Raw genomic sequence first — 8,731 nt, 5'->3', positions numbered from 1 at the left:
ATCCTCATCTCCAGGGCTGCCATCATGACCTTTTTTTCGCTTGCCAGCTTTGTCCCAGTTTTTTTTAGCTTTCCGTAGAGACTGCGGGTCAGAGAATATTTGAGGCTTCCCATCAAATAGAACCCTTAGCCGTGCAGGATATAGCATAGCATATTCAATATTCTGATCCTGTAGCTTGCTTCAGAGGAACAAATTGCCTCCTGGCTCCATGAACTTTGATGGTAAAGTCAGGGAATAGGGAGAGGGAGGATCCCTCATATTACAAGGTGCCCAGTTCTCTCTCCTTCCGAAGTGCATCTCTGTCACGATAATTGAGCAATTTAGCAATGATGGGCCATGGGGGAGTGCCAGGTTGCTGTCGAGGGCCCCGCGAGCAGTGCTCTCTCCACTACAAACATAGGGAAAAAGACATCAGCGCCTAGTAGTGAGGTGAGAAGTTTCTCCACAAATGCTTCCATATTGCCCGTCGCAGTAGACTCAGGTAGGCCCGTAATGCGCAGGTTACATCGCTTTAACCGCGCTTTCAAATCTTCGGCTTTGTCTCGCAGGGCAACCAGGGCCCACTCTTCCTGTCTTGGGTGTTGTTGGAGTCAGATTGGGCCTCCACTGTATCGGCAATGCGACGCTCTGCCATATCAAGGCGCTCTGCGTGTTTATTGACCCTCCCTGACATTCAGTCCATTCTGTAGGCTAAAGTGTCGATTTTGGCATCAATGGCCATCAGACCCCGCAGCATGGATTCTATAATCTGCTTGATGTCCCCTACAGGGCCCTCTGTAGGGGTATCCGGCTCAGCCAATGCGGTGTCTGCCACGTCATCACAGCGCTTCGAATTACGCAGCTCAAAGTTGAGCTTCAGCTGAGTTTTGTGTGGTTTGCCCATTGCAGTACAGCAGGCCCTCCGGCTTCCAAGTCGTGATCGCCCGAAGCTCTGTGCCCCAGATCTTTCAGGTCAAGCAGGCCTGGTCTGCTCCTGCTAGTCGCGCTCAGCCCAGGTTATAGTATGCAAGTAGAGCAGGAGGCGCAGAAATGGGGTTGCAGATGGCACGCTCCCTTATTAGGCACCATTGTTCGATCTTTATAAACAGTCTTTGGGGGAATCCAACATTGCAAAACAGGCCAGGACAGTGGCCCTTCCCACAGGTCGCATCAACCACGCTGTGCTGCGATGTCTGGGAGGGTAGGCCCAAGTGTTGGCCTCTGAGGAACCAGGCACCAGCCGTGGGCACAATGCAGAGCTGCACAGTCTTGCGGTCTTGAAGTCAGCAGCGCAGGTATATTTCACCAGGGTCCTGTGGGGGCGAGGCGGGGCAATAGGATTGAGCCAGCCCCGTGCCTTTCACCCGCCGGACCTGCGGCACTCAGAGTGATGGGATGCAGGGCTCACCTCTCTCTCCGCATCCCTTCCAGCGGTTCAGCAGCGTGTCCCAGCACCTCTGCCCCTGGCAAGGGGCCACGATCGGGGCAGATTCACACACGGCACCCACCACAATCCAGCGAGCCTCCGGTCGATGCAGGGCACGGCGGCATGCACAACGGCTATGTTGTCAGGCCTCGTGCCGATGTGAAGAAGGCGGGCCGGATCCCCGGATACAGTGAAGCAAGGCGGAACTGAAACACAATAATAGACTCAGCCAACAACAGGCTACAGCTGAGCACTCTCCGCTCTCCATTGATATGTGAGAAGCAGCGAATTCTTGCCGGATCGTGCTGGTTGCTGGCGGAGCTTGATCACGGAGCGCCCAGCTTGAAGGCAGGCAAGCTCCGCCCCCCTCCTTGCCCAAGTTATCAGGGTACCATTTACTAGGGACTTACTGGGTGTACTGAAGGTATTGCCAATTGGGGAAACTATTGTACAGTTTTAGGGGCAGAGATCTGGCACTTGGGACCTGGGTAGCAGGAACCGAGTGATCTTGTGTCAAAATTGATTGACTACGAACTATCTAACATACTCCCTTTGCTATAAGACACCAGTCTTTTTGCGGCTTCCCCGCGTTTTAATTTTACTTTGAATTTAATCTCTCTCTCTCATTCACATACACATGCATTTTAATTTTTTTTAATACTTTTTAGGTTGGATATTTTTTTTAAGGTGTTTGTGGAATACTGATCCATTATAACACCACCACAAGTCTGACTAAGGCTTGTCTAACAGGGTATCCATCTATCAGTGACTCCTTTTTCTTTTTGCACACCTATCTTTTCTCTTTTCGGGCCTGAAGAAACACCAAGGATCCGGTTAGGACCACAAGGGCGTGAAACATGTTGACCCTATGACCTTTATCACTACTCACTTCCTGAGAACCAAACCTAACCTCCTCATTGGTGGAAGGTCTAAAGTTCCTTGCTTTTAACTATACCGGACAGACCCAAGAATAAATTACCTTTCGGGGTATCGTCACAATATTTTTAACTCGCCCTTACCCCACTTACCCCACATACCAAGACTCACTACTATGACATTTTCCTTTTAAAAGAACTCCAGTAAAGAGCCCTCTAACAAGGCCCGTGGGAGACCGCAGCACCAACCCTACGAGGAGCAAAAATGCCCTATGATGAAGTATAACACCTTAACGGGTGTGGGAAAGGCTACTCTTCAAATCTGAGGAATTACCCCACTTTCTATTATATCCAACCTGAGACGTATCTATTATAGATAAGTTACTTTTCTTCTCTTCTGTAAACACTACCCGTAGCCTAGTAGGCCTGTGTACCTCCATAGGAACAGTTACCCCTTAGTGTGATTGATATGTGTTCTTGGGAGCATGGCTACTGGACCTCCTTTTACTGCTCCCTGTCCCTCTCCTTGTGAATTATACAGGAAGCCAGGCTCCCTCCCCTAAGTCAATCACAGCTCTGCAATTGCAACGTTGTGATTGTTCGGAGCGCCGCGACGCAGTGCTCAGCTAGGGGCTGTAGGGGTAGCCCTGTTCTCCATGCAGGCTGTAATGCAACCTGCCTGGAGAAGTGGGAAAGTGTACATGACTCGTTCATAGGATGATGACGTAAGTGCTTATCCACATTCAGAAAAAAAGCCTACAGCAGCTGGGGCACCCCCTTCCCCAACTGTTAACTGTAAGTCTTTGGTAGTCCAATAGGATGACCAACCGTCCGTAAATTTCAAGGACTGGCCGTAATTTGGACCTCACGCCCGTTGTCTGTGAGGATCCTTTTAACGGACGCCTTTTGTCCGTAATTTTGGGCATTGCAGGGAAACAGAGCTGTTCCCCTGCGAGAGGCCTCAGCTCCCTGCTAGGGTGCCTCGCTCTTATCGTAGAAGCATAAGAGCAGCCCCACCCCGCTCATTGTCATTCTGTCTGCGGCTGATTGCCACATACAGAATGACAATGGGCCTGTTTAGGCTCTTCCAGCATGTGGTGGTCTCCGTCTAGGGCAGGGCATTCTGTTATGGTTAAAATGTACAAAACAAACGTATAAAGTTAAAAAGAAGAGGTTAAAGTTCCTCCATAGTCAACTCATTTCTGAGCTGAAGCATTATTTTTTTTTAAAAAGAAGAAAGATTTATTTTCCAGCAAAATTAAAATCGGATTATGGTCATCCAATATCTTTGTCTGGAGAGATGAAATTCCACTTCTCGCACGTCTGTTTTCTCGATTTCTCTCCATCAGTCTCAAAACATCACATTCTCAAATGCCCCTTTAAGGCCTTTCCATCAGATTTCTTTTCAGTTTAGTCGTAACAGCTGCAAAAGGTAGGTCAAAATACTTGGAGTGTTCAAAGTGCTGGAAATTGTTCAAATGAATGTTTGAGACGTATTCTTTAAAGTGCCACAATACTCGTGATGTGAGATAATCGGACACACTGGTCCCACAGTGAAGGATTTGGACACAAAAAACAGATAAACACTGCACAAAACCTCACGCTGTGAGGCTCCCCATGCCACTTGCATACATCACCCTCTATATTGCAGCAGGTGTGGGATTAGTTTATGACTTAGTCTTTTGAGGAGGTCGAAGCTAGTCCTTGACATAGTGCCAGGCCGGTGTCAAAAATGCTGCCAGGAAGCTAAGCCGATATGTGGAGAGATTTTTAGGTTCTGTGCAGGGGATGCACCAGTCATCTGTTTCTTGAGTTGACTGGTAGTGCTTCCAGGCAGATTTGTTGTAGACAGGATGAGTTCCAAAGCCCTCCATGAAGCAAAGCTGCAGGTCACCCTGGAAGTACTTGGCATAGAGTCTAGAAATAGGAAGACCATATCCAAAACCAGCCAGAGGTGTTCCACCTGCACCTAGGTGTGGCATTGGTGCAGTAGAATACATATAGCTGAAAAGCCTTTCAATCTTAAATAGTGGGACACCACCTCCTCTGTCACTCATCCTAATAGCGACATCATCGCCGCCCAGAGCTACCATCACTTTGATGTGTGGGAGTTAGGGACTACAGCAGTGGTGTTCCACTGTCGCTCGCATGACATTCTTGAAGAGCTCAAAGTGCATGTGATAAAGATGAAATGGGGCATATACAATGTGAATGGGGTGTCTTGGATCATTAGCATTGACTGCCTGGATTTCCAGATTAGGCAAAGCCATACAGTATTTATCACACAGCATCCTCGCCATTTCATAGGCATCTCTCACAACGTCAGTCACATCACAATTCGGATCGATGCTTCCAATGTGTTTAGGATGTGCAGGCTTTGTCGTTGCATCAAAAATCAAAGTGTGCTAGTTGATCAGCATGCGGATAGAAATGAGGCTCAGCTAAAAGCAATCCGTAAAGTATTGCACGTTCTGATTTGTCACTGGGTCGATGCTGAAGGCTTCCTTGTACTCAATGACCCCCCCATGGCCATAGTTGGGACCACATCATTTTGCCGGCCAGGTCGCTCCACACACAACACAGTTCCACCAGTTGTGCCCGTGCCTTCCCCCCTGCTGCCTCCTGTCTCGTGAGTTCGCGCTGCGCTGCTGCTGCGCTCAACAGCTCTGCTGGCTCTGCCACTCCTGTAATTTTGTGATATTGTTTTTGTTTGTATTGTTCTTGGGTTCATTGCCCTTTGTCTGTTCCTCTGTGCCCCCTGTTTTTCCAGCCGCACCCCCCTTTGCTCTAGACCCCTCGCTCCTGCTTCTGCTCCCCTGCAGCCACGCCCCCTTTTCATTCTGTATCCCGCCCCACCTCCCAGCTGCTCCTCCCCCCACCTCGCCTAATGGCGGCCGCTGCGCAGGCGCGCTGAAGGTGCGCCTAAGGCAAGCCTGTCTGCGCCCGTCCGCGCCTGGGCCGTGCCCAGAGCCAGAACCCCTGGACCACCTCAAACGTCACGACACCAGAATCCACTACGATGCCAGCACCCTCCACGCACTCCACGCCGGCCGAAACCACACCTGCTTCCAGGCAGCCCTGAAACGGACCCACGGACCCTTCTCCTGCCGCACCTGCAGCTTCACCTGCGACAGAACCACCAAACCTCCAAGGACTAGACCCAACCACCTCCGCTGAATACTCCTCAACTCCCACTCTGCACGCAAACACGCCGTCGAGCTCTGGGATCTGATCGACACCTCCACCCCAGACATGGCCTTCCTGACCGAGACCTCGTGGAACGACTCCTCGGCGCCCGACATCGCCGTAGCCATCCCGGACGGCTACAAGATCACCTGCAGGGATCGCGCCAACGGAATCAGAGGAGGAATAGTCATCGTCCACAAGTCCACCCTCAACACCCAAGCAGACGACACCCTCAACACCTCCGAACACCTGCACTTCCGGATCCACACTGACCCCAATACCACCCTCTGAGGAACACTCATCTACAGACCCCCTGGACCCCGGGCTCAGTTCAGTGACTCCATCGCTGACCTCGCCAGTACCCACGCACTCGCCTCCACGGACATCCTCCTTGGGGACCTCAACCTCCAGCTCGAGAACAACAACGACGCCAACTCCGCCATCCTGATCGACAACTTTGCCAACCTCAGCCTCATACAACTCGTCACAGCACCCACCCATGCTGCCGGCCGCACGCTGGACCCCGTCTTCTCCACAGGCTCCCACATCACCTTCGACCACACCACCGAACTCCACTGGACCAACCACAGCTGCATCCATTTCACCTTCAAGACACCAACCACGCACCACCGAACCCAACAGCTGCCTCCCTGCTGCTGGAGCAAAGTCACAGACGACCAGCTGATCACCACCCTCGCCCATAACCCACCCACCAACCCAGACGCCACAACCCGCAACCTCAGACAGTGGATCGACGACTGCGCCAACACTCTAGCCCCGCTCAAGAAACCCTCCAACAGCCACGCCAGCAAGAGAGCCACCTGGTTCACCGACGAGCTCCAGACCTCCAAACATGCATGCCGGAAACTGGAGAAGATATGGCTCCATGAACGCACACTGGACAACCACGCAGCCCACAAGAATGCCACCCGCAGACATCACCACCTCATCAGATTAGCCAAGAGATCCTCCTTCAAAGACCGCCTGGACAACAACGCGCACGACAGCAAAGAGCTCTTCAGCATCGTAATGGAACTCTCCAACCCCCGCACCAACGACATCCCGCCCTCACAAGAACTGTGCGACTCACTAGCCATCTTCTTCCACCGCAAGATCGCTGACATCCATGACAGCTTCAACACCACAACCACCCCGACTACGCCAGACTCTACCTCCCCTGTGAACACCACCAGCGCCAACCGCTTGACCTCCTGGTCCAACGTCAATGACGACGAGGCACGTCAGGATCCCCGTCAGACCCGTGCCCACACCATGTATTCAACAAAGCAGACGCAGCCATCGCACCCCAACTACGGAAGGTCATCAACATCTTCTTCGAAGCAGCGACATTCCCGGAAAGCTGGAGGCAGGCTGAAATCAACGCCCTCCTCTAGAAGCCCAAAGCGTACCCCAAGGACCTCAAGAACTTCCGGCCCATCTCCCTGCTCCCGTTCCCAGCAAAGGTCATTGAGAAAATCGTCAACATGCAAGTGGCCCGCCACCTGGAAGACAACAGCATCTTGGACCCGTCCCAGTCCGGATTCAGACGCAACCACAGCACCGAGACAGCCCTCATTGCCGCCACAGACGACATCAGGCGCCAACTAGACAACGGCGAAACATCAGCCCTTATCCTCCTGGACCTGTCCGCCGCCTTCGACACCGTATGCCATCGCACTCTAAAAACACGCCTCCTAGAAGCCGGAATCCAAGAGAAGGCCCTTGACTGGACCACATCCTTCCTCTCAGGCAGAACCCAGAGAGTCTGCCTCCCACCCTTCCGATCCGAAGCCACCGACATCATCTGCGGTGTCCCCCAGGTCTCATCCCGACGCTGTTCAACGTCTACATGGCCCCCCTTGCACAAGTGGCCCACCATCACGACCTCCTACACCGAGGACACCCAGCTCATCCTCTCCCTCACCAAGGACCCACACACCTCCAAAACCAACCTCCATGAGGGAATGAAGGCCGTCGCCGACTGGATGATGAGCAACCGTCTGAAGCTGAACTCTAACAAGACGGAGGTCCTCATCCTCGGACCCACCCCCTCAGCCTGAGACGACTCCTGAGGCCGTCCACACTGGGAACAGCACCAACACCCACAAACTCTGAACATACCAGCTCTGCACCAGCTTAACGGAAGGGGATCCCAGCTGTCGATTTGGTAGCAAGTTAATCTCTTTCATGATGTTGGCGAGGCGCACTGGCAGCTCCTGGCGCAGGAAGGCAAAGGAGGTCTTTTCACAAGCATTGCTAGATCCAAAGTCCGGGAATTGCTTCATGGAGAGCGGGGAGGGAGAAAACTTAGAGAAATGGTCATTCTGCTTTGGGGCGCCCCCTACCTGGCTCGCGGCTTGCATCAGGGTGCGAACAAGGGGCATCCTCATAGTGGGGCTGTCAAAGGAGGACGTGCATGGGCTGCTGCGTGTCTGCTCTCTGCAGCCCTAATCCAGGGCTTGATTTCAGGGTTGTCAGACTCAACTCTCCCAGACTGCTATTTCTTCCGGATTTCAATTGAAACTCGATTAGTTCTGCCTCTAGATTTCGGGTTCTAGGACCCTGGCCTCGTCCAGAGAGTCTCGGTTGACTCCAAGTCTCTTGCCGAATGAGAGCTGAGGCATTTTTATTATTCTATAAAAAGATGACATAGTTGCTGTTTTTTTTATTTATTTTATGCAACTAACATCCATTGACAAAGCCAATAGTCCTGATTTGTTGTGGGTCTAATGTTACTGGATGCAATGATAGAAACAGCAAAATACCAGTCGGGCGGCACATTATGTTCAGCATATATTTTAAGGTGGGGTGTTTTAAGCCACACCCTTAATTACATCAGACACGCCCCTTGGAAAGACCCTTGGAAAGACCCCCAGATTATTCATCCCACTTAAAGCACAGGAAACAACACCATGTCACAGTCACCTCGTGTCCTGGCACTGTGCATCATGTATGACTCATCACTTCCAAGTTTTCAGATTCCCTATGTGCAGGGGCATACTAAACTCTCCCCCACCCCTTGGTTTAGGAACTACAGCTTGGGTGAAGTTCTAGATGGGCCTCCTCTGTCTGCAACTGGACGGGTGGGTGGATGGGTGGCTAATTGAAAAGGGATTGGATAGAGAAAGGGAGGATAGATGGATGAATGATAGCATGGATGAATGATTGACAAAATGGATGGGTGAATGGATGAGTGAAAAGAAGGTGCAGATGGATGAGTGAAAAAATGCATATATGAGTGAAAGCGAGGTAGGAGTGTTGGAAG

The 8,731-nt window shown here is 51.7% G+C and overlaps 1 pseudogene; it reads right to left on the bottom strand.

The window, feature by feature from the left end:
• Nucleotides 1-3,977: 3,977 nt before the first annotated feature.
• LOC147726747 (pyruvate dehydrogenase (acetyl-transferring) kinase isozyme 2, mitochondrial pseudogene) lies at nt 3,978-7,856 on the bottom strand (annotated as a pseudogene).
• Between the last annotated feature and the right edge of the window lie 875 nt (nt 7,857-8,731).

This window comes from Lissotriton vulgaris, chromosome 3_1 (assembly GCF_964263255.1).
Source record: "Lissotriton vulgaris chromosome 3_1, aLisVul1.2, whole genome shotgun sequence".
NCBI lineage: Eukaryota > Metazoa > Chordata > Amphibia > Caudata > Salamandridae > Lissotriton > Lissotriton vulgaris.
Note: the sequence above shows the minus strand (reverse complement) of the source record. Positions and strands in the feature narration are given on the sequence as shown.